The 24,327-nt window shown below is 39.7% G+C and overlaps 1 protein-coding gene and 1 pseudogene across 1 annotated transcript in view; both read left to right on the forward strand.

The window, feature by feature from the left end:
* LOC129438994 (protein NLRC3-like) overlaps positions 1–24,327 on the forward strand; it is a 469,470-nt gene that overhangs the window by 439,382 nt on the left and 5,761 nt on the right. The window lies entirely within an intron of this gene.
* On the forward strand, positions 1,151–20,097 carry LOC141361554 (NACHT, LRR and PYD domains-containing protein 3-like; annotated as a pseudogene).

Below are 24,327 nucleotides of genomic sequence, written 5' to 3' on the forward strand. Positions count from 1 at the left end.
ATTATATTAAACTCATATGACTTTATTAGGCTTACATTAGTTCAACAAAAGAGGAGTCATTTTGATTTGAGTTTAATTATTGTTAATGTTGATGTGCTCTTTGTTTCATGCAGTGAATGTAAACATATTGACTCACATTAATGATTAAGTCTCGTTTATAAATTAAATCTGTTAAATTATTTGTAATCAGATGTTTAATGTTTGTTTACTGTCAGCAGAGGGAGAAACACCTCAAACACTTCCTCATACAATAGTGACGTCACAGATGAAAGTGAAAGTAAATTGATTCGTGTTTATCTTCCGCCATTTTGAACAGGTAGAGTTGATTTCTTAACACATCGATGATCAAAGTGATTAATATAACATGTATAAACAGCTTTACATCTATTTTTTTTGTGTGTAGTTGATGTTAAAGTTGTAGTATTTTGAGAAAGTGAATCCAGTCAGATTGTGATGACAGCGAGTGTTCAGGTGTGTTCAGGTGAGATGAGACGCTTTTACTTCCTCATTCATAGTTTCTTTAAAGGACAGATTCACTCTTTTAAATTAAATCATTTCTTATCTTACAATTACTGTCAACAAGTTGATCTATCAATATTTACAGTCGTGGAAAACATTAAGAGACTCCAACATTATTTTCAGTTTTCTGAATTTAACAACAAAAAGATGTAATGTTTTTTAATATAAAGAAATCAAGATGAGATTTATTTTTAAACAACACAATATTAATGTTTTCACTTGTATTTCAGGAAGAGTTTAAAGATGAATATTTAATGAATAACAATTTTTAATGACATCTTTCATGTTTCTTTCTATGAGCTCAGTCTTTTATATTGTTGTTCAGGTGAGATCAGACACTTTTTACTTCATCATTTATAGTTTTGTTAAAGATTTATATTGGATTGTTTCTTATCTTAATATTAGCGTTATGTATTGAATGTTTTCTTAACATAATTCTTAATTTAATTGATGTAATTTGTGTGTAGTTGTGTTGATGACACCATTGTTTTTTCATTGTTGATTCATTCATCTGAATTATAATGTCTGTTTATTCACTCTGATTTTAAGTTTATTTTGTGTCTGAATGTTATTTTCATTCAGTATCAGTTGTGGAGATCAGATTGATCAGATTCACCTCTGCAGCTCCATCATGGATCAAACACAAACATCAACACATGAAGATTTTTCTCCAGGATGCAGGTACTTTATATACCTAATTAACAGAAAATTTTAGCAGTTTCCACAAAAAATATTTTGCAATTAAAACTAAATGACCACAAAATCTCATTTAAATACTTTTTTGAATAAAGAATGTTTTTTTTAAATATGGTTCATAAAAATATTAGTAATGTAATTTAAAGTATTAAATCTGTTGTGTGTTATAGTTCAGATCATCAGAAGAGATCAGACACAGAGTTCAGCTGTCTGTCTATGAAGAGTGATCCGTCTATGGAGCGGCCAATACACTTTAGGAATCAAAACAATTTCAGGTATAAGATTTATTTTAAAGTTTTGATTAAGCTTTGATGCTTTAATATCCAGATGCCTTTTGTAAAATTGAATAGACATTTTCTTGTGATATTTTTCCACATCTATGAAATGTAATTGATTCATTCGGTGAGACTTGAAGAAGCTCTGTTAAATATACTTTTTTATGATGTTACAAACAGTTCTTCAAGAGTGGCTGTGTAAGGGTTACGTAAGGAATAATTGACGACGGGCCATTGAATTATAAGAAAATAATGCACACCAAGGTGGTTATGCGGCACGACGCGCAGGTGCATTATTTTCAAATAATTCAAAGGACCGGAGTCAATTATTCCTCTTATACCATGTGCAGAGGTGTAAAAAGTAGCTGAAAGCCATACTTGAGTAAAAGTACAGATTCCTTACTGTAAAAATTACTCCACTACAAGTTACAAGTCACCAATTTAAATACAACTTGAGTAAAAGTATTAAAGTAACCCAATTTAAAAGTACTTAAGTATTTTTACTCGTACTGAATGTTGGCTCAAAGATGCACTAGTCCTCAACACAAAGAGACATTGTAGATCTGGGCAGTGAAAACTTAGAAAGTTTATTTATGAGGTTTTATTTCCTAATATAGAAAAGAAATCAAACTCCTCAAAATTTTGACCTGGCAGAACAAACACAGATTAAACATAGTCATAGTCTTTTGACAAAAATTGAATTAAGTTTTAGTCATATTTTTGTCATCTGAATTGATTTAGTTTTAGTCTAATTTTATTCAACTAAATGCCATGAGATTTTAGTCTAGAAATCTACATTCAATTTAATTTAAACCCATTTAATTTTAGTCTAGTGTCATTGTGTACTTGAATGTGCCATGCTGAAAAATATATAGCCTAACTTTGTGATATAAATATATGGTAACAATTTACAATAAGGTTCATTAGTTAACATTAGTTAGCTACATTACTCAACATGAACTAATAATGAACTGCACTTATACAGCATTTATTCATCTTTGTTAATGTTAATTTCAACAATTACTAATACTTTATTAAAATCTTGTTAACATTACCAAATATTCTTATATAGGCTTATCCTAAAAAAGATATAATTTTAATATTTAAAAAATTCCTGTAAACTAAAATTAAACTAACAGAAATATGATAATGCATATTAAAAACGTGAAGTTGTCCATTTGAAAGATTAATTGTAAACACATGTAGTACGTAACACCACTATCTCATATTAAGTGCACTACATTTCTTCCGTCATGCATCCCTCTTTACAGTAAATACATTACAGCATACTTGATTAAATGTGAGGACAGTGAAATTGTACACTTATTATCAATCTTATAATGTACTTAAGTTACTCGGGCAATCAGTACAGGACCTCGCTGGTTTATTTTGGCTTATATAGTAAGTTATATCAAGTTATGTAACCAGCTCAGGTTAGCTGATACAGTAGCGTCAGAGTACATAAACATTTGTGCTTGTGCTTGCCTTTGAGTTGCGGGATGACCCTCCAGCAATCGCGCATCACTTTTGTTTTGATTGTAGCATCACATGTTTAACAAAGGGTCCCTTGACAGAAGCAAATGTGATATGCATCCATATGTTTGCGCTTTATCTCTTCTCTCAGACCAGACGCGAACTTTTCTCTACAGTTTATGACATACGCAGCACGCAGATGTCCCGCTACGGTGGCTCAACGCAAGCCATTCAGCGTTTGACATCAAAGTACCGCGAGACCAGACTTCTCCATATGCATTTGATTCGCTCTCGCAGTACTTTGATTGCTCTGCGCAGCGCCAAATGAAGTCCCTCAGTTGTGTGTGTGTGCGTCTAACCTCGCGACCACAGATTCTATCCATCATCACCCTCTGACACTTTCGTCTCGTTTTTATTTGACGAATAAACAATGTAGCGAGTAACGTTAAGTGGCATTTCAAATGTAGTGGAGTAAAGAGTACAAATACCCAATCAAAAATGTAATTGAGTAGAGAGTAAAAGTTGCTTATATTTTTGATACTCAGTACAAGTACAAAGTAGCCAAAAAAATACTTAAGTACAGTAACGAAGTACATTTACTCGAGTACTTTACACCTCTGACCATGTGTAGGAGCCATGTCATGTGACCGTGGGAGAATGGGGCGTCACCTAATTATGTATGTTTAAATCACCTGCGTGTGTTTGTGAGAGGCATGGGGGTGAGTGCAGGAGCACATATTTTTTGGTTGACCGTACATACGTACAGCTATATATGACTGTTTGTTTATTGAGAAGCTGTATTTGATCTTGGTCAAATCACTGTTATTGCTGCATTAAAACAAAACATGCGGAGAATAAACAGCAAACTTGCAAGATGATTAACGAGTCACCATTTATTGCTCTCACTCAGCCCCTTAGCGGTTTTTAAGACACTGTGCCGCTACACCATGGTTACCACAAACATTGCTCTGGTGGCTATTTTTAAGACATTTGAAAAGTTAGGTGTGCGGTTTACAGAAAAATAATCAACACCCATAGAACATTTCTCAGCCAAATAGGATGCAGCATTCAACAGACCCATGGTATAAATAACATATAAAGGACCCATGAAACTCAAGTGCGCTACGTCAACATGTATTTAACAATAATGTTACTCACAAAGAAAACTCAAGAAACACGTATCATAACGAAAAGAAAACCAATGATTAACAATTATTAACTATAATTGCAAAATAAAGAAAAACAATCAAATATTTCCTAAATATAAAGGAAACAAATATTAACAAAGACGCCCAAGAAAGTAAATTAAACAAAGGAAAACACTTTTTTGCCCCTGAAATAGGGAACCAATCACAGAACGGGGAGGGGGCAGAAAGACGAAGACGACGTCTATGCGACACACCGAAGCAGTTTTAATTATCCAACACGGCAGCAGACGCGAAGTTACTTTTCAATGCAGCCTTAGATAGTGTTATAAGTTTTGAACGCAAGTTTATTAAAAAAATATATAAACTTTTGGCATTAAACAATTTCATATCCAGAAGGATGTTTGTGTATGGCAAGACATGATAGCCACAGAGTTTTATAGGACCAACCTGCTAGGCATCGTCGTAGATATCGTAGACAAAGTACAATTAACTTATTTATGGTAAGTGTTATTTATTAATATCATATTGTCATTATGCCTCTACTCTGGTTGTCACAGTGTCACTAAATTGTTTTACTTTTTAATATCAATATACCAGCTACCAGCTGTGTGCACACGTACTTGATAAAAGTTGTTTACGTTTGAATTGATGTCGCTCTACATACGTCATCTGGTATAATTGATACGATTAGCTATGACCTAGGTACAGACGCATTTGATAGACATTCATAGCGTCCAGTAAACGGCTCTGGGCATTCGTAAACCCCGCCTCAAACATAAGAAAATAAACATGTGGTTCCAAACCACATCTCATTCTCTACTGTCAATGCATTTTTCTCAAACATCTCTGCAAAAATAGACTCACCTAAATTCACTTTATTCTCCTAGGCCTGATTTTAGCGTCAGAAGAATTAACTTTATTCTCCCTTTGTGAAGTTTATCCTAAGTTACTCACACGTTTTACAAACAGTTTATGAATTAGTGCATACTCCTCTGCCAACACAGAAAGGAACATATTTTAAATGAAAGATCTCAGCCAGGAAGCCTCTTTGTATGGAGTTTGCATTTTCTCTCTGTGTCAAGATTTGTTTTTGTTGGAGTAACTAAAATTAGTGTACAGTATATGGATGTGTCTGTGTGTGTGAGCCCAGCCATAAACTGGTCATCTGTCCAGGGTGTTTGGCCTAAAATACTGGGATAGACTCCAGCCCCCTGTGATCATGCTGACAAGCCAGTTTTGAGAATTGATGGATAGATTATAAGTGCTTTATTGTTGTATACATTTTTACGTATTGAATACAGTTTGTAAAAGAGATCTGTTCTGGACCTTCATCATGATTTGTTGAGCATTGTTGGAAGCCACAAATTGTGTTTAATTCGAAATAAGACTTTGTTCTATATTTTATCAAATCGTATGTGTATGTAGACGTTCAACGTATGCGCATTGCACCAAAATGCAATGCATCTACTGGACTACAGACTACATTGTCCTGTAGGCACATGTGTAACCTACGCATACATTGAACACTAGGCATGGACACGAGTACTCGATTGCTCGAGTACTTGAATGTGGCATCGATGATCAATCACGAAAACAATGATCTTGTGGTTTTATTTACTTATTTTTTGTGGTTGTGGCAGCATTTGGATGTAACGGTTGCTGAAGTTGATTGACAAGCAGTACTGACACAGCGGACGCTCGCAGTATTCCACTGCTCTGCATATTTTTTGTTTTGAGTTTAGTGTGTGCGTTGCCTCTCCCTGTGCGCATCATCAGCTGAGCACCAAAAGAGTGATTTCCCTAAAGAGTGATACGTGAGAGCTCTGTGTCTTTTTAAAGACAGCCACTCTCTCGTATATTCGGAGATCAGCGTCCTTTTCAGGATAGCTTTTCCTCCGTGCGATTTTGGGTGCGAGAAGTACAGGGATTCCAGTGACGGTCACGAGCGCTGTCTTCGTGCTTGCGCATCGAGCACTCCGAGGCTGCGTTCGTGGAGAGCTTTTGTTCTCTCTGTGAGAGCATACTCTCTTGGATTGCGGAGACGACTGTCGTTTCTATGGGAACGACGTCCGCGCCTTTGCAGTGCTGAACGCCGCCATGGTGCGGCTGTCAAGCGCTCGCAGGACGCTCTTCGCATCACTACGCTGAGTAGGACGGAGGATGCGTCCTTCACTTACCGGCCTTGTCATCCTCAGCCGGTTGAGGCTCCGGTGGAGACTGCAGAGTCGTGTTCTGCGATTTCTGCCGAATCCATTGGACCTCCTTCTGGTCCCGTCACTTCTGCAGCATCAGAGGGGTGCCCATCTTTTCCCTCCGAGGCGGAGTCTTCCCGGAGATGGCGGCCGTGCCCGCTCGAGCGGCGGAAACGGTAGAGTTGGAGGGGTTAATCCCTCTCCGCCCGAACCGTCCCGCCCATATGATTGGTATTTCGGAGCTGCCCGGGCCTCTACGGTCCTCACCTCCTGCCTTTCCCGACGGCACGAAGAGCTGACGTGATTTGCGGCCGTCTCGGCCGTTCAGCTTTCACCCCTCACCTCCCTCACCAACGGAGCCGCTAAGGACGGGGATCCCTTTAGTAGAGCGGGGGGTTGCGATGCAGCTGCGTTCCTGGAGGGACCACCCAACCCTTCCCTTCTGTGTTTGTATAGACAGTCGTCCGGTTACGGGCGCTGCCCATCAGGCATGCGGAGACGCGGCTTCAGCCCTGCACGCAATAACATTACTGCAGGTTCACCAAGCGAAGGCTTTAGAGATTTACGAGGGAAGCCGCGACCTTTAGTCGTGCGATGTCCACCACAGTGTTCAAGATCGCCACCTTTGGCTATGTCTGACTTACATGACGGACGCAGACGAGAACAACTTCTTGAATGCTCCTGTCTCACAGACCGGCCTCTTCGGCGAGCCCGTGGAGTCGTACAGCTCCGCTGCGCAGACTGAGGCGATCTCCTAGGTCATGCCCCGGCGAAAGAGAGCTGCCCTTGGTCCACCACGCCGGCTCCTCAGTCTGCCTCTCGCCGTCGGCGTCCTGCGGCGGCCACCTCTGTTCCCCTCCTCGGACCCCATCTCGGCAGCGCATGGAACCGGTCGTCAGCAGCTCGCCCCGCCCGCTTAGCCGCTTCCCGTGAAAATTGGGAGTTTAAGTGTCCAGTAACGGGCGACCTGGATTGGCAGAGGATCACTTTTCAGGAGACGGTGATTCGCTCCTTCCCCCGGTAGAGGGTCGGGTGGAAAATTCTTGGTTTGCATCTGTTCCACCGGCTGTCCAGCCGGTACCCACTTAACCACACATAAGAGTGCATTCCTCTTCCCTCTCCAGGTCTCCAGAGGATCGAGAGAGCCGTGAGCGGGCACACCAGCTCACCCTACCTCTCCTCTATCGCCAGCGGGTGTTTTTTCGGAGTCTGCGCTCTCCGCGCAGGAGACCAGACGACCGTCACCCTCAGCGGGCTCAGGTCAGTGTCACACACACACATACTGTAGATGTTTATGCTGTCACAGCAGACGCACCGGCAGTTTCACCTGTCTCGCTTCGCTGCCCCACCGCGGGTACTTCGGTAGTGTCGTTAATTCTCCTCGTACGGTCTCTGGATGCTTCGCTTCAGTTCCCAGCCCGTCTCGTTGAGTTTTACGCACTGTCCGCCTCGGTAACGAAATACAATTACCGGCACTCCCCCAAATTCTACGGGCATTCGTTTCACTATAGTGAAAGCGTCCGATGCACATGTACTGCGTGCAGAAGTCGATGTCCTGCTGGCGAAGGACATTTCGAGCCGGTCCCTCTTACCGAGAATGATGATAAGGTTTTTTCCAGCCTTTATCTCATATTACCCAAAATACGCGGTGCGTTACGACCGATTTATTTACGCACCGGCTCTACAAATGTGATCCTTTAGGATGATACGCCGAGGCTCGTATTTCAATATTCAGATCGGTTTGCAGCCTTAGACCTGTAGACGTGTACTTCATGTGTCCATCTCCCCTCGCCTTAGACCGTTTATTCGCTCTGCGTCATGGGGTGGGCATATTAATACCAAGTACACCATTCGAGCTGTCTCTCTCTCCCCGTGTCTCCATGAAAGTGCTAGTCACGGCATTAAAACCTCCGAGAGAGAGCGTTGTTCGCATTCTGCTTATATTTACGTCAACTATAATGGCGCCTTCTTGGCAGACGTGCGCGAACACAGAGATTTAATGCTTCAGCATCTCGCTCGTTTAAGTCATCAGGTCAGCTGGGAAAGGAGCAACTTTGCCCCGTGAAGAGGATCTTTTTCTCAGTATGGAAATAGACTCGGTCGATTTTTTGGCGTGTTTTACAATAGCGCGCAACCAGTCAGTTCTGACTTGCCTCGGTTTAATTCGAGGGAAGTACGCGGTCCCTTTGAAACAATTTCAGAAGCTCCTGGACATATGACAGCATGCTGCGGCTGTGACACTGCTCGAGCTGCTTCATATGAGACCGCTTCAGCATTGGTTTTATGATCGAGTCTCGAGGAGAGCGTGGCGCAACGGCATACACTGTGTAACCATTACACCTGCGTGTCATTTCAATTTTACCCCGTGGCTGACCCAGCATTTCTTATAGCAAGATATGCCCCTGAGTCGGGTCTCCTGGCATTCTGTAGCACATTCAATGCCCCCAGCACGGGATGAGCAGCCACGTATGACGGGCTTGCAGTTTCAGGGGTGTGCATAGCACCCCAACTGCCGTGAGCGGTGCGCTGTATATCTGGGACTTGTACGCTCCGCTATGGTGATGCGAGGGAAGGATGTATTAGCCGACACCGACATCATTGCGACTGTTGCGTTATTTACCGTTAAGGCGGTTTTTGCGCTCTCGTCACCTGTCGCATCTCGCTCGTCATCTCCTCCTTTGGAGTCAGAAGCATCTGAGGTCCCTTCGTGCCATTCACATCCCGGGTACGCTCAATACAGCGGCTGACGCGCTTTCCCGAGCTGCGCGCACCGGCGAATGGCGACTCCACCCCCAGACGGTTCAGCTAATTTGGAAGAAGTTCGGTCGTGCGCAGATATATCTGTTTGCGTCACCGGACGATACCCACTGTCGCCTGTTTTATTCACTAACCGAGGGCAGCCTCGGCGTGGATGCGTTGGCACACAGCTGGCCGCGGGGGACGCGCAAATACCCATTCACTCCAGTGAGCTTAATCGCACAGACACTGTGCAAAGTCAGGCAGGACGAGTAGAGCCTTTTATTAGTCGCCCCGTACTGGACGACCAGGAATTGGTTTTCAGAGTAAATGCTCCTCGCGACAGCCCCTCCCTGGCAAATTTCCCGGAGGAAGGACTTTCTTTCTCAAGGAAGGGGCACATTTGGCACCCGCGCCCCGACCTGTGGGATTTCCATGTATGGTCGTTGAGTGCGCGCAAGGTTTAGGTGATTTATCGCAAGCGGTATCTAACACCATCGACGCGGTACAAGCACCGTCCACAAGACGGCTTACGCGCTTAAATGAAACCCTTTTCGTCACCTGGTGCTCTTCGCAACACGAGGACCCCAGAGAATGCTTAACATTGTGCTTTTAGATATCTTCAACATAGGTTAGATGGTAGGCTGTCACCCTCCACCATTAAAGTTGATATCGCCGCTATTCTGCTCATCACTCACTTATTAACGGCAGATCAGTTGGCCAGCATGATTTGGTTATTAGATTTTAAGAGGCGCTCGCAGGCTAAACCCCTCGCGCCCTCCCTCTATTCCTCCGAGACCTGTCCATGGTGCTGAAGCCCTACTACAGGTACCGCGTTCGAGCCTTTGCAGTCTGCGAGTCTGAAGCTTTTGTCAATGAAAACTCTGACCCTGCTAGCATTGGCTTTCGTGAAGAGAGTAAGGGATTTATGTGCATTCTCTGTTGACGATTCGTGCCTTCAGTTTGGTCCTGCTGTCTCACTGAGACCCAGACCAGGCTACATGCCCAAAGTTCCCACCACTCCCTTCAGAGATCAGGTGGTGAGCTTGCAAGCTTTGCCCGCGAAGGCGGCAGACCCAACCATGGCTTTATTATGCCCCGTACGAGCGTTACGCATCTACGTGGATCGCACACAAAGCCTTAGGACCTCAGATCAGCTCTTTGTTTGTTACGGTGGTCAGCAGAGAGGGAAAGCTGTCACTAAGCAGAGGATGTCTCATTGGATAGTTGATACTATCGCCCTTGCTTATAATCTGCAGGGCATTCCTTGTCCATTTAATTTGAGAGCGCACTCCACACGAAGTTTTGCCTCATCTTGGGCACTCGCTCGTGGTTCCTCGCTAACAGACATCTGCAGAGCTGCTGGTTGGGCGACACCTAATACGTTCATTAGATTTTACAGTGTTCGTGTCGAGCCTGTCTCCTCTCGTGTCCTTTCCTCGTTAGGGGAAGCACAGGAAACAGGCTCGCAGGTCGGCTTGCAGCCTCCGACTGCTGCTCCAAACTGAGCTCAGTATGGAAGGCCATCGAGGCAAAAATGCGTAATAATTTGTTTTGCCTTCCTCCGCTGCCTTGGCAGCCTGATGTTGCGGAGCATCCGCTGCCAGCCTTTCACTAGCTGCATCCTCGCGAACCTGTGTTTGGCTCGGGCATCCACATTGCGTCCCACCGGGTTCCTTTGTGAGTATTTTTCCGTGGGGTTAATCCTACTAGCCCACGTTTCCCTCAGCAGAGCACTGCTTTGCTTACACAGCCACGGCTGTCATTTATACCTCAACTACGGTTGACTTTCGCCCACCAATAGCCCTTAACGGGGCGGTGGCTTCCGCAGCGTCCCTATACCGCTCAGATAGGGCGCTTCCCAGTCGCTGGCACTACTGTGGGTTAAAGGAACATCTAGTGCCCGGCCTTCTGCCTTAAAACCTAATTCTCCTTATCCTTAAGTGGAACCGGAGGGCTTTACGCAGACACTGGAAGAGGTCAGCCCTCAGTGGCGTTTTGGTAGGGATTCCCAATTCGTCGGTCACGACGTGACGTCGTAGTGACCGACTGAAAGGGAACGTCTCGGTTACGTATGTAACCCTCGTTCCCTGAAGGAGGGAACGGAGACGTCACGTCCCGTCGCCACAGGGCTGCTCCCTGCTGTTTATCGGCCGGTCACACTTTCCGGCTTTCTCAGCGAAAAAGAAGCTGATTTCTACATTTGCACCTGTGGCTTATATACGCACCTGGCGGGGCGGCGCCAGCATTATGCAAATATCTCAATGCCAAGTTCATTGGCGTTTTAGTAGTATTCGAAGCAGATTGGTCTCTCTAAGCGAGTTCCCAATTCGTTGGTCATGACGTGACGTCTCCGTTCCCTCCTTCAGGGAACGAGGGTTACATACGTAACCGAGACGTTTTACTACACTGAAAAAAATAACATAACATCTTGACTGAGAACAGGTGAGGGGACGACACGACACAGCTAATCGCTAAAACGATTGCAAAATACTTAAATCTGCTTAATGTTATGAAGTGATTTTACTGAACGTGTTAAAAGCACACTGTTATGGTGCACATACACAACACGAGTTAAACTTTCTGTCTAGTACATAACTTAGTTAAAGGCTTGCATTTTGTGCAGATATATTATGCACGTTGTATTATACATTTATGTTGTATCAATGCTTAAAAGTACAGTAGAGTGCGTCATATAGAAATCGCTTCAGTTTGTGTTTATTAACCCTTTAGTTTTACTTCATCACTATTTCTGTTTGAGGTTTCTGTTAAAAAACATTACATTCATAAATAGTATTTAGTATCTGTTCATTTTTGTGTCATAGTTTCTTCAAAAGAAAGTTTTAATTGAGTGTTTTTAATAAAAATATTTTCATTTTTACCATGACGCGTACAACCCTAAGATTGCCCCACCCACAATTAACCAGGCTGGATATAATCAACATTCTTAAATAAAAGGCCTAAAAAACGGATTTCAAAATCAGTGGCATAATTTCTCAATTTATGCCATCACAGCTATATGTGAGATAAAAATGTTTAGTAAAACAATAAACCTATAAAGCCCATAAACTTTTCTAAAAGTTACACTAAAACACAGATTCATGCAATCACAGTAATCATGATGGTTTAATGATGTATACAAATAATAATATTATGGTATTCATACAATTCTTACACCCAGACCAGTCAAAACAGAAGTCATCTGTAAAAAGAGGAAAATTGATGAGACTATCAATCAAGCACAAGATTATGATGTAAACACGTGTCCGGGATTCAGGTAAATTCTAAGAAAGTTTTTTAAGATAATTTTTGGTTAAGATGCTACAAAGTGCAGTTGTTTTAGAACATGGTTCTTAAAAAATATTAAATCTGTTGTGTGTTATAGTTCAGATCATCAGAAGAGATCAGATCCAGAGTTCAGCTGTGTGTCTATGAAGAGTGATCGGTCTATGGTTTGGCCATTACACTTCAAATCTGATGATAGAGGGCCTACTATTAGGTACTTTTGTCGTTTATGTAACCCATGTTATTGTTGTATAACATCTTTATATATAAATATTTTAACATATTGAATACAAAACAGATCCAATCCTTGATTACGATTTGGTAATGGAAAGCCTTTGTTAATTACTCTACAAAGATACACATGTGATGTTCTACATCAGTATTTTACACCATTTGTAGCACTTTTCCACCAGTGCTGGAACTCAATCTTGAACGGGGCTTCACTTTTTCACACATAAAGATCTTGGTCAGGTAAGGTGGCCTGTGGTCACATTTAGAAAACTCTGCGTAGGATCCTTACTATGCTCCGATCAGGATTTTTGCAGCCGATACCGATCACTGATTTGCAATCTTCGTGATCGGCCGATACCGATTCCGATACCGATTTTTTAAAAAGCTGATATGCAAGCTCTTTGATGACTGTAAGTGTTACAATCTTTCTAAATAAAATAATACCACGGATTTTGCCTTTGTTATATTACTTGCAGTAATTATGTATATTATTGTTTTAATAGAGACTCAAATAAATAAGAACAACAAAAATGTATTCTGCAAAGAGAAATTTAATATGGCTTTAAAAAGGCTTATGTCTCCTAAAAGTACTGAAAATAAAACACTTCACAGTCTTTACTGTATTAATTAAATATACACGCATTCGTATGAAGTATTAAAATTCTTAAGTCAAGAGCAGAGAGTGATTTTATTGAGAAATTAATTAGGTTACTGCAGCTTTAAGACGTGAGAGTGAGAGAGAGATCGCTCTGTTCACGTGCACTGATGACAGGCTGCTGTGTGTGTGTGGGCGGCGGCCGAACGCAGACAAGCAGCTGTGAGAAAAATAAAAGTTTAAACGCTCAAAACTTTAAGACGTATGCAAATAAGAAACTTTTGGCATGAGGATGCAATTGTCCGTGATAGATGTGTGTTGTATACGCTGTTTGATGGGGATGTGAAGACGCCTCGCGCTGTTTACCGGAGCACGTCCTCATAGAAAATATGCATATCTCTGTAAAGGCAAAGAGAGACATACAAGTCTGCACGTCGCACACGAGCAACGGGTTGTAAAAATGCTCGTGCTACGTAAAAAATGTCTTTAATTGCAGCCGCATTCAGGATCCTTTTGATGACAAAAGTAAACAGAAAGATCGGTTTATGAGATCGGCAGATTTAGCGAGCACCGATCGAGTCATTTAATGCCATTATCGGCCAATACCGATCGTACCGATTCCTAATCCTTACTAAAGTTTTACTACGCCCAAATGCCAAAAAAGGTTTACGCCAAAAAATATTCTGATTTATCATCAAACCATGCATACACACACCTGTGGGTAATGTTATCTTTATAAGTCACAGATCATTTGTAAGTGTGCGCACGTGAACCAGCCTCATATCCTGCCCTGTACACCCATTTTAACCATAAATAGTCAATCTTACTTAAATGTATAGCGGAACATTTTCTTTTTCTGGGTGGATCATCAAGACTATTCGTCATCCCAGTTGTCAATCATTCTGATGATGTTTACGTAAGGCCGTCGTAGGTGCTCTTCCCTAGGTTTGCTTTCTGCACATGCACACTCTCAGGTGTGTATGTGTGTGTGGTGGTCTATGGTTTCAGCCATTCATTGAAGCTCGCGTTTTCACCGCGTTTTTTCCAAAAGTCTGAGAGTCGCAAGTAGGGGTGTAAATCGGCGCCTTCATGACCATTCAATCCGATACCGATTTCTTAGGTCAACGGTTCGATTCTTTTCTATTCTTCAGAATTCCCCGTGATCCAATTGGATCCGATTCAATACTTGATATTTTTTAGGGCTGTCAAAATATTAAAATATTTAATCTAGATTAATTGCATGATTTCATGAGTTAACTCGCGATTAATCGCAAATTAATGTCACATTTTTATCTGTTCTAAATTTACCTAAATTTAACACTTTTCAAGTTTTTAATGCTCTAATCAACATGGATTTGGACAAATATTTATGCTATATGCAAATGTATGTTTACAACAGCCTGTTTACATTTTCAACAGAACCATCAGTCATAGTTTTATATTTAATTTCCCTTTAGAAGACCTTGTTCTTTCTCCATTTCTGTTTGCTGCTGCATCATTTCTGACCTGTGCTGGCAAATTGAGTTGGGATGAGCAAATTTTCTAAAATTAGTTATTTATATTTTAACATTAAAAAACTTCAAAACAATGCATGATTTGTGGGAATCTGACAAAACATGACAGAACTACACCTGTTTACGCAAAGCAAAAACAATATCACTATGTGTTAAATTTATGTTTTTTTGTATTGTTTAAATTCAACATTAAGACAGACCACTTTAAGATGTAGGCTAATGCAAGGGTTTAATATAGCCTAATGTTACACAACAGATGCTTTTCCTCAACAGTTAACCAAACATTTACTTCAGATATAACAGATTATAGGTCATACCTGCGTGAATTCTTGTCAAAACAGATATTTTTAAAACTGTAATTTTAGATGTCTATATCAGGGTCACGCAATCGCGCGTTTGTGTGCATGCGCGTCAGACAACAGCATCTGGTAGATCGCTTTTGAGTCAATCTTAATAACTCTTTTAACATCAATCAGGTCCAGAACTTTATCTCTTTTAATAATTATTTTAACATCAAGCAATCTATTTTGTGTCATTTCGGCATGCTTTAAAAACAAAACAATAAGTGAATGAAGACGCATCTTTGCTTTAGATTATGGATTTGGGACGGTAGATGTTTAATGACCATTAAGAGCATTGGATTCGCTAGACATGAGCTTAAAGGGGCGGTGAATTTGTTGATTTTATTGTTTTATACTGTTGTCTGATGTCTACTTATGATGTTCGCATGGTTTTTACATTCAAAAACATAAAAAGCAATAAGTAATAGGCTATTTTGTAACATGGATTAGTGGCTGTCTTGAGAAATGGTTCGTTTGAAGGGGCGGGCCGCATTGAAGACCTGAACGTAAACACCCACTGCTATGATTGGACAGCTTTGTTCCCCGTCATTACATGTAGGGAAATGTTTTAAAAACATTAATGTGATAAAAATAGCAGCCGAACACAAATATGTTTGAGACACAAAAGATTCTGGGTGCTAAACATGATACACATAAATGACAATACGTATATTAAAGTAGAAACAAAACTCGACGTGACTAAATTACCGTATAAAACACAGTAAGCGTGCATCCGAATCTAAACTGCGGCTAATAAATCCTTATCAATAACTTTGTATATTTCTATTGTGCTTGTGAGGTTGCTTTTACATTCACGTAATGTTAAATACCACAGTTATATGATTAAAAATAAGCTTTGTTGAGTGTTTGACCTTTCAAACGCAACTTGCCTAAATTACCATATACAACACAGTAAACGGGCATCAGAATCTAAACTGCGGCTGATAAATCCTTCCTTATAACTAACTTTGTATATTTCTACCTTTAAATTACAGTCGTATTGTTAAGTGTTGTACCTTTATTAATCGTTTAATGTTTTTAGTAAATTAAAACAGTCAAACAAACGTGTTTAGACACAGATGTTACAACAGGACATATCAAGCAATCTCTTTTAACAAAGCAATAGTGAAACGCAGTAACTTAAATAAAGTAAAATGTCTTACTGTGAATTATACTGCTGTGTCATTGTTGTCAGATCCAATATAAGTGGTGCTTCTGAGTCTCTCTGCAAATCCAGCATCGACTTCTTTACAAATGAATCCATGTACACAACGTTAACAAACGCTCCCCACACGAGCTGGAACTTCTTCAAAAGCAAACTTTATCCACGCATATTGCTAATGTTATGTTTCAAGCCTCCGAATTGAAGTATTTAGCTTCTGTGTTGTTCCCACGCGGTTCTTCCACAACCGAAAATGCGTTTCCATGGTATCATAACAGATCACCGCGTCAAAATAAAAGTCTCTCAGAAAAAAATGTATTTAAAAGTCATTTTGGTTACATTTGTCAATCTTTAAAGACATGTTTACTCGTTAAGACACACGTGTGTCACGCAAAGCTGTGGGCGGGGCTACAAAAGTAGACTTGTCCTTTTGGTTATGGGGAGGTGTTTCAATTCTACTTTGACGTCATAGATTTCCGAATTTTTCACTGGAGTGTTTAGCTGGCTTGGTGCCAAAAACGGTTATATTTCAGTAGCACGGACGTTTTCAGTTCTGAAACTTGCAGGATGTTAAGTTAAGTATGATGACCTCTTATATAACAAATTATCAAGTTAAAATTGAGTTTTTGATTCACCGCTCCTTTAATGGTCTTATTTTTATGAAAACCTCTGTCTCATCTAGAAAGCACGGGTCACTTGCTGCGTCTCAATTCATCCAGCTGTGGGCTAGACCAAGGGTCAAACAGAAATTGCGTGTTGCACTGACGGTTCCATCGCTTTTAAAAGACTTAGCAATGTGTGTGAACAACAGACTGTGAAACATAAATAACGCGTGTGAAGCGGTGTGACATAGAAGATAACAATGAGGTTAGGCGAGCAGACAGGCGGCAAAATAAACACATTAATAATCAATCCTCTTGCGAACGCATCGATGCATCGAATCGGCACCTGTATAATCGATGCATCGATACGAATCGATTAATCTTTACACCCCTAGTCGCAAGAGAAAAGGTGTCTACGAATTGTATGACAAGAAGAGAAAGTCCTCTGAAGAAAGAAACAAGGCCAGCGTGTTTTTGGGAGACTATTTCACACAGGTTGGGCTTCTCACTGATATCTCAGTCACGAAGTTTCTACTCGACAGGTGAAGTTTGTCATGCTTTTTGGAGAAATCCATTTAAAATCACTGCTAGTAAAAGTTGATGTAAGCTATAATTAGCGATGTTAGCCCTGGCACAAGTCACGAACCGCGCAGACACGATAAACATCTTAATGTTTACAGCAACTTGTAAACAGAGCGAAGGGAAGAACTAGGCTCGTGCATGATCTCTCTCGTGCAGACGTTAATAGGCATTAGAGTGTTGGGCATGTGCACTTTTTTTAAAAGTGGAGGTGTGGTTCTTTTCAAAAATTCTGGAAAATCTTCCGCTATACCTTTAATTTCAAGAATTCACTGTCTGTGTCGCCAATTCCCTTTGTCTCCAGAATTTGAATACGCATGGGTCGGAGTTTACAGGTGCCCACATTCTTCCACAAGTTTAATTTTATAGATCACAAACTTTTCATGGGAAGCGGCGTATGCATGTTTTCGTTTTGTGCATATGCATGCTTTATAAATGAGGCCCAAGACTTTTGTTTCAACTTGGCCCTAAAATCTTGCTGGTCTTGAACCAAGAAACTGGTTATGTTAGTAGGCAGAGACAAATTGTTACGTATATACTAATCGTTGAATGCCAAAATTAAAATTTACAGTTCAAAAACACTGTGTAATATTAATATGTTAGTGAAGCATGATTGTCTGATGCAGTTTTACAACAGCAAAACCATGGTAACACTAGTAAAAAGAAAGTTTACAATAATTCAAATAAATCCTTAAGTAAAAATATGGTTGATAACAGTAGTTTCCAAGCTAAACACTACAAAAATTGTTTATATGTATGTATTTGTATACATTAGGATATTACAAAGATGTTTTGCTTTAATATAGTAGAAAAAATATATATGTAGGACATAAACTGATTATGAATTATTGTTTAAAGTAATTATTCGTAACAAAGAGTTTTAAGCATGTTTTTTATATTTTGGATGAAAAAGCAAAGAATTTCTGAAATACCAGCTCTTGTCTTCCTTGAAGTGCGTAAGCGGGGAAGTAATATAATATAGCACATAACATATATAGTAATATAACTTAACAACAAGCTATTCAGGTCACTGGTGATGTTGTGCATTTAGCTCTTTTTTTAGTGCGTCAGTCGGGACTGAACGAGTGCCACCTTATGACCGAGCGTTCACTTCACTGCTGGTGTCAATACAGTGCCAGCCTGGTGGAAATGAGTGTACTGTAGGTCATTGTTGCTGCATCTGTGCTGCTTTGTAAAACTTTGTTAAATAGTTTTTTAAAGAACTACATTTGTTTTCAATATCATTACATTTTGCTTCTTGTGTGTTTGTTTTACTAAACCTTGCCAGGTACATGAAATTACCATTTGATAAAGCAATAAGCCCTGTGACGCTGTTTTAAAGTGAATTTAACTCTACTCTGCATCATGGCTTATAACACAACTGTTATAAATTTACTATAAATGACAGCTTCATAGGGCTTATTGCTTTAATAAAACTGCATACTTGTATAATACAAATATAAATATTAATAAAATCATGATGTTTAAGCTCATTCCTGCCATCAAGACCAGAAGTCATCTGTAAGAAGAGGAAAATCGATAAGACTCTTAATCAACCACAAGAATATAATGTAAACATGTGTCCTGAATTCAGGTAAATGTCTGATAATTTTTGCTTTCTTTAGATGCTGAAAAGTGCTGTTGTAAATTATAATTGATAGATTATATGAACCTAATTATGTTCTGTTTTATTGATATTTTACAGCTATGATGATCCTAATAAAGTCCTGAAGACATTCAGATCAAATCTGAGGAAGAAGTTTGAGTGTTTGTATGAGGTAACATCAAATAAGAGAAACCCAACACTACTGAATGAGATCTACACAGAGCTCTACATCACAGAGAGTGAAAGTGGAGAGATCAGTAATGAACATGAGGTGAGACAGATTGAGACACAATCCAGAAGAACAACAACAGAGGAGACACCAATCAAATGTAATGACATCTTTAAACCTTTACCTGAACAAGACAAACACATCAGAAGTGTGCTGACAAAGGGAGTCGCTGGCATTGGAAAAACAGTCTCTGTACAGAAGTTCATTCTGGACTGGGCTGAAGAGAAAGAGAATCAGGACGTCCACCTCATATTTCCACTTCCTTTCAGAGAGATCAATTTGATGAAGAACAAAACACTCAGTGTTTTAGATCTTCTTCATCTTTTCTTCCCACAAACAAAAGAAATGAAAATCTTCAGTGATGAATATAAAGTGTTGTTCATCTTTGATGGTTTGGATGAGTGTCGTCTGTCTCTGGATTTTCACAGCAGTGTGAGGTTGTGTGATGTAAGTGAATCAACCTCAGTGGACGTGATGCTGACAAACCTCATCAAGGGGAATCTGTTTCCGTCTGCTCTCATCTGGATCACCTCCAGACCAGCAGCAGCTGATCTCATCCCCTCTGAGTGTGTTGATCGCGTCACAGAGGTACGAGGATTCAGTGATCTACAGAAGGAGGAATACTTCAGGAAGAGAATCAGAAAAAAGAGACTGGCCAACAGAATCATCTCACACCTGAAGTCATCCAGGAGTCTCTACATCATGTGTCACATCCCAGTCTTCTGCTGGATTTCAGTCACTGTTCTAGAGAGAATGTTGAGTGAAGCAGAGAGAAGAGAGATCCCCAAGACTCTCACTCAAATGTACACACACTTCCTGATCATTCAGACAAACATCAAACATCAGAAGGACTATGAGAAGAAAGATGAAGACATGATCTTCAAACTGGGGAAACTGGCTTTTGAGCAGCTTGTGAAAGGCAATCTGATCTTCTATGATGAAGACCTGAGAGAGTGTGGCATTGATGTAGCAGAAGCATCAGTGTACTCAGGATTGTGTACTCAGATCTTCAGAGAGGAGTTTGGTTTGTATCAGGGGAAAGTTTACTGCTTTGTTCATCTCAGCATCCAGGAACATCTAGCAGCTCTTTATGCTCACATCTCCTTCACAGACAACAACAGAAATGTGTTTGATGAAAATCAGTTTTCTAAAGTTTTGGGCAAAATAAAACATAAATCATTAAAAGAGTATTTATTAATCAGTTTGCATCAGCGAGCTGTAGATGAATCTTTACAGAGTAAGAATGGACATCTGGATCTTTTCCTGCGTTTTCTTCTGGGTCTTTCACTGGAGTCCAATCAGATTCTCTTACAGGATCTACTGACACAGATGAGAAGATGCTCCTACAAGAAAGAGAAAACTGTTGAGTACATTAAACAGAAGATGAATGAGAATCTGTCTACAGAGAAATCCATCAATCTGATTCACTGTCTGAATGAACTGGGTGATGATTCACTGCTGCAGGAGATTCAACGTTATGTGAAATCTTCATCAGTAGGAGAGACAAAACTCTCCTCTTCACAGTGGGCAGCTTTAGTTTTTGTGTTGTTGATGTCTGAGCAGCATTTGGATGAACTTAATCTAAAACCATTTATTGGAGATAAAAATACAGCAGATGAAGTTATTGTGAGACTGCAGCTTGTGATAAAAGAAATCAAAAAACTTCAGTAAGTAAACTAACAACAATCGGATGACTGTTTACATATTAAAGCAACACTATGTAGTTTTCCATGTAAGATTGGCTTACGGCTCCCACATGAGGTTTAAAAGTGCAACAGTGCAATTGTGTTGCTTTAATACAATGAATTTAATTATTTTATGATTTTATTTTGAACTCTTACTTTGGAAGACTCTTTTCTAACAAAAGTCATTTTCTTAATGTTGTACATAAATCAGCAGTCAATCTCAAAAAACTTCCCAACATTCTGCCAATATAAAAAGTGTTCAGTTTTCTTGACGTTCTAAGAACATTTCTGTGTTGTCTGAACGTTAGATGAATGTTACATCCCAGCAAACATTTGGACGTGTGATGACCGTTGAAAAGACGTCCGCTCGTCACGTCCCGTCATGGTTGAAAAATAGTTCCAAAATGAAAATCCAACCGACGTCTTTGACGTCATCTGACCGTGAATCACACATCTTTTCTGCACGGTCCGTGCACGTCTAAAAATGTCCTCTTCTGGACGGTAATATGAGTCTCTGCTTAATTCAGGCGTTATACTCACTTAAAGGGACACTTCACCCATTTGCATTAATCTTTGTATAGTTAGAACCCCAGTCATGTTTTTGAATGGTCATGCATAATTTCCTCAGTTGGCACTGATGCAGGAGAAATACAGATTTCAGTGTTGCACTTCCTTCTTTCAATGATGTAAAAATCATCATTTTGCATCATTGAAAGAAGGAAGTGCTATATCTTTGTTGAAGGAGTGAGACTACAAACACCCCTTTTCTCGGTCAAATAGGCACCAAATTCGAAATGTATGTTACATTTCCACTACAAATATGACACACTTTCAATAAAGATTAATGTTTCTATGGGTGAAATGCTCCTTTAAACATGCAGATAAAACAGGCTACTTTGTAATAGGCAATTATTAAGGTTCTTAAAATACACAAATTCAGTCCAGTCAAACCTGAACGTCTTTACAACGTTGTAATCACGTGTATTTCACAAACACATTAAAGAACACATTATTTGTGGACATAAGCAAAAAAAAGAAGCATGTTCTGATTTAGCACTTTTATTTTTTTTAAACCGTTTAACTATAATAACAATTTCAAAATACTTTATTATATAAAAGGATAGTTCACCCAAAAATGATTATTTAGTAATTTACTCTATCTTATGTTTCAAACAACTTTTCTGCTGAACACAAAGATATTTGAAAGAATAGAAAGCAGATCTCTCAACCCATTACTACAATTGTAAAAAAAAATTATTGACAGTTAGCTTGGTTACAAACATTTTTCAATCTTTATGTTCAGCAGAAAAAAGAAATGTATACAGGTTTGAAACGTGTGGGTAAGAAAATTATAACAATTTTCAATTTTGGGTGAACTCTCTCTTTTACACATTACAGCTGTTTGGCTTATTTAGTGTATTCACAAACCACAGCTCTTCCTGAAGATTGCTTGAGGTCGTCTGCCATAGCTGCATCTATTTATGAGTCTCTGGCATTTGGGCTCCACCTCTTTACAGCATCTGAGGGAAGAGAAGAATATGTTTCTTTTTAAAATAAATACAATTAAAATACAATACAATATATAGTATAAAAGATGTTCTGCATTAAATAAGTGTTAGATCAGTTGTGGGGGAAACAGCATTTGTCCTCTCCCTCTACAAAACCACTGTGGTGCCCTTGAGAAAGACCCTGAACTAGGTTTGTAATCGTCAAAAAATGAACAGGATATTTCTGATAAAGACAGGTGAGCTGTGATGTCCCCTAAATACATAAATCATAGCAATGAAAATTACATCAATATACACAAACAAGTTTTTTTAGATCAACATATTCCCTACATTACCTTGAATAACATAATACAAAGGTGTGCCTTTAAAAGCCTTCTTTTCCAGATGTCCACCACCCCTCATATTAAACTTGGCCATAAGACAATTAGACATCATTCTGTGAAAGAAATGTATGATTACTTTTAAGATTACACCTTAGACAAATTACCTAAATGGTCAATAAATCACAATTAACAGTAATGTGCAACATAGCAATTGCATGCAATGTTCAAACATAAACTATGTTTTAACCAGTGGGGAACCTTCAGGGCCTTCTACGCCTTCAGAGAAGGCCTAAAAAAATTAATAAAAATATTTTTTATAATAATACTAATAAATAATAAAGTATTCAATAAAAATATGTTTTTACATATTTAAATTTATATTTAATTTAATTTAATACATGTAATATATTTTCTCTCATCTATGTTCTAACGTTAAGCTTACTGTCAGGTTCATATCCAATCAGAATCGTCTGTCTCTATTAAGGCCCGGTAAACTGGCTCATTCATTGGTTAGGACTTCAAGAATCCCAAGGAAGGCCAAGCTATGTGTTTTGGTGTGGAGAGTGACGGGCAAATCGACCAATCACGCTTTGATTTCAAGTGGGCGGGTAAAAAACAAAGCATTGTAAGCCTTCATGAAGTCCTAATCATGCAACAAGCTGGATGCGAGCTGCCGTAAAACACCAAAGAAGAAGAAGTCCTAATCATAGACCGTCTAATGGCCCGAATCTCTGCGGTGAGAGTGGTTGAGGTAAATGGCAGAAAACGTGATTGACGTTGTGGCTAGTTTGATAGGGCTGAGGTAAAAACGAAATTACTTAAGCGGGTACTCGTGAAGAGCACAGCCGAGAGATGCGCGTGCAGCTGCGCTGCGCATATCAGACGTGAACACGAGAAAAATAATGGGTTTAATTATACTTTCACTTCCTGACAGTTTTACTTGAGGATAGTAATGACTGTGACTTTCATTTATTGCGCCATGCGTAATTGCGCATGGAGAGGCATTTGCACTTCATTGCATATTTTGAAGGCCCAGCTGAAGTACTCACGGTTCGCCACTGGTTTTAACAATTCACAACTACTCATCTACCATGTAACAAGTGCTATAAACTATATCCTCATCCATAAGTTTTGATGACAAGTAATGGCTTACACTGAAATTATGTTTTGATTTCTTGTTTTCAGTATGGCTGACTGTTTGAGCCACTACGAACATTAAAACTTCTCAACAAGTGATGTGTGACGGATTAAATCCTGAATTGAAGTAATATAAATAGCTGGGTTAATGGTGGTAATCAACAAATATTCCTGAAATATTATGCAGGATTACACAATTCAAGAGAAATACATACCTGTTCATAACATTGTTCACGCAGTCTCTGACAGAATATCCACCAACTCAGACAGTTGCTGGACCTACATGTGAAAACAATTGAAATAATGTTATAGAAAGATAGCTGGAAATATATATACATATTTTTTATGTCACAATTTACGCAGATCAACTTGTTATCAACATCTTTGATGTATTCATAATGCAAAATACACAGTCATATAGCATTTCTTACTTCTTGCATTTGAAGCTGAGGCCATAGGTGAAGAATCAGGTAGTCTCCATCCTGTTAGTT

The sequence above is a fragment of the Misgurnus anguillicaudatus genome, chromosome 24, assembly GCF_027580225.2.
Source record: "Misgurnus anguillicaudatus chromosome 24, ASM2758022v2, whole genome shotgun sequence".
NCBI lineage: Eukaryota > Metazoa > Chordata > Actinopteri > Cypriniformes > Cobitidae > Misgurnus > Misgurnus anguillicaudatus.